We start from the raw sequence: 3,100 nt of genomic DNA, 5'->3' as shown, positions 1-3,100 counted from the left end.
CGTGCGCCTGTTTCATAAGTAAAGGGCCGGCTGGCTTGACCGTTAAGGGTGCTGTAACCCCCGAAAGTACACTCCAGTCCAAACCAAAAAAAAAATTATTTTCTGTGTTTGTGAATTGTGTGCGCAGTAGCAGCACATGCATCAACAAAGTAGTGCCAAGCGTGCGCCTGTGTAATAAGTAAAGGGCCGGCTGGCTTGACCGTTAAAGGGTGCTGTAACCCCCAAAGTACACTCCAGTCCAAACCAAAAAAAAAATAATTTTCTGTGTTTAGCCGCATGTATATATCAAATCGATATAACATAAATGGAGGACCAAACTTTCTCCGATAAAAATAAAATAGAGAAAGATCAAGAACCACTTCCTCCTAGTGCTGAAGCTGCTGCCACTAGTCATGACATAGACGATAACATGCCATCAACGTCGTCTGCCAAGGCCGATGCCCAATGTCATAGTAGAGGGCACATACAATCCCAAATGGCAAAGTTCAGGAAAATGACCTTGAAAAAGACATTTAAATCAGCTGAAGAGAAACGTAAACTTGCCAATATGCCATTTACGACACGGAGTGGCAAGGAACGGCTAAGGTCGATCCCTAATATGTTCATGACTAGTGGTTCAGCTTCATATGACGATGGAAGCCCTTCTCCCACTAAAAAAATCAAAAGAGTTAAGCTGGCAAAAGCACAGCGAAGAACTGTGCTTTCTAAGAAGATATCACAAATCCCCAAGGAGAGTCCAAGTGTGGTGGTGGTTGCGATGCCTGACCTTCCCAGCACTGGACGGGAAGAGGTGGCTCTTTCCACCATTTGCACGCCCCCTGCAAGTGCTGAAAGGAGCACCCACAGTCCACTTGCTGATATGCAAATTGAAGATGTCACTGTTGAAGTACAACAGGATGAGGATACTGGTGTAGCTGGCGCTGAGGAGGAAGTTGGCGAGGAGGATTCTGATGGTGATGTGGTTTGTTTAAATCAGGCTCCGGGGGAGACAGTTGTTGTCCGTGGGATGAAAAAGCCCATCACGGTCATGCCTGGGCAGAAGACCAAACATTCCACCTCTTTGGTCTGGCAATATTTCTATCCAAATCCGGACAACAACTGTCTTGCCATATGTACCATATGTAAAGGTGAAATAAGTAGGGGTAGGGACGTCAACCACCTAGGAACATCCTCCCTTATACGGCACCTGCAGCGCGTTCATAAAAAGTTACTGTCAAGTTCAGAAACTTTGGCTAAGACCGTAAGCAGTCCAGGGACACCTAAATCCCATTGTCCTGTTGTATCCAAGCGCCTGCAAACCACACCGTCAACTCCCTCCTCGTCAATTTCCTCCTTAGTCAGGATCGGAAGTAGTCCTGCAGGCCATGTCACTGGCATGACTGACTCTCCTATCCGGGATTCCTCTGGAGGATCCTGCATTGCTATGCCTACTGCTGCCGCTGCTGCTGTTGCTGCTGCTGGGAGTCGTTCATCATCCAAGAGAGGAAGTAGGAACACCACTACTTTTACTAAACAATTGACCCTCCAACAGTCCTTAGCGAGGAGGATGAAGTACGACAGCAGTCATCCTGAAGCAAAACGTATAACTGAGGCCTTGACTGCTATGTTGGTGTTAGACGTGCATCCGGTATCCGCCATTAGTGCAGTGGGATTTAGACAATTGATGGAGGTAGTGTGTCCCCGGTTCCAAATCCCGTCTAGATTCCACTTCACTAGGCAGGCGATACCGAGACTGTACAGAAACGTCAGAAAAAGTGTCCTCAGTGTCCTGAAAAATGTCATTGTACACAATGTCCACTTAACCACGGACATGTGGACAAGTGGAACAGGGCAGACTAAGGACTATATGACTGTGACAGCCCACTGGGTAGATGTATCACCTTACGCAGCAACAGCAGCAGCGTCACCAGTAGCAGCATCTCAGAAATGCCAGCTCGTTACAAGGCAGGCTACGCTGTGTATCACCGGTTTCAGTAAGAGGCACACCGCCGACAACCTCTTAGAGAAACTGAGGGAAATCATCACCCAGTGGCTTACCCCACTTAGACTCTCCTGGGGATTTGTGATATCTGACAACGCCACCAATATTGTGCGGGCATTACATCTGGGCAAATTCCAGCACGTCCCATGTTTTGCTCACACAATAAACTTGGTGGTGCAGAATTTTCTGAAAAGCGACAGGGGCGTGCAGGAGACGCTATGGGTGGCCCGAAAAATTCCTGGCCACTTTTGCCATTCAGCGACTGCGTGCCGAAGACTGGAGCGCCAGCAAACACTCTTGAACCTGCCCCGCCATCACCTGAAGCAAGAGGTTGTGACGCGGTGGAACTCAACCCTCTATATGCTTCAGAGGATGGAGGAGCAGCAAAAGGCCATACAAGCCTATACATCCACCTATGACATAGGCAAAGGAGGGGGTATGCACCTGACTCAAGCGCAGTGGAGAATGATTTCCGTGTTGTGCAAGGTTCTCCAGCCCTTCGAACTTGCCACACGTGAAGTCAGTTCAGACACAGCCAGCTTGAGTCAGGTCATTCCCCTCATCAGGCTTTTGCAGAAGCAGCTGGAGAAAGTGAAGGAGGAGCTAAGACGGAGCGATTCCGCTCGGCATGTGGGACTTGTGGATGAAGCCCTTCATTCGCTTTGCCAGGATTCCAGGGTGGTCAATCTGTTGAAATCAGACCACTACATTTTGGCCACCGTGCTTGATCCTAGGTTTAAAGCCTATGTGGTGTCTCTCTTTCCGGCCGACACAAGCCTGCAGAGGTGCAAAGACCTGCTGGTGAACACACTGTCAGCTGAAGCGGAACGTGACACGTCAACGGCTCCTTCTTCATTTTCTCCCGCAACTGGGGCTGCCAGGAAAAAACTTAGGTATCCTAAGCAACCCGCTGGCGGTGATGCAGGGCAGGCAGGACCAAGTTTGGACATCTGGTCCGGACTGAAGGACCTGGCAACAATTTCTGACATGTCTACTGTCACTGCATATGATACTGTCACCATTGACAGAATGGTGGAGGATTACATCGGTGACAGCATCCAAGTAGGCATGTCAGACAGTCCATACCTGTACTGGCAGGAAAAAGAGGCAATTTGGAGG

Source organism: Taudactylus pleione, unplaced genomic scaffold (genome assembly GCF_031769625.1).
Source record: "Taudactylus pleione unplaced genomic scaffold, aTauple2 ptg000309l, whole genome shotgun sequence".
Taxonomy (NCBI): Eukaryota; Metazoa; Chordata; class Amphibia; order Anura; family Myobatrachidae; genus Taudactylus; species Taudactylus pleione.
The sequence above is the reverse complement of the archived record's forward strand: the minus strand, read 5'-3'. Positions refer to the sequence as shown.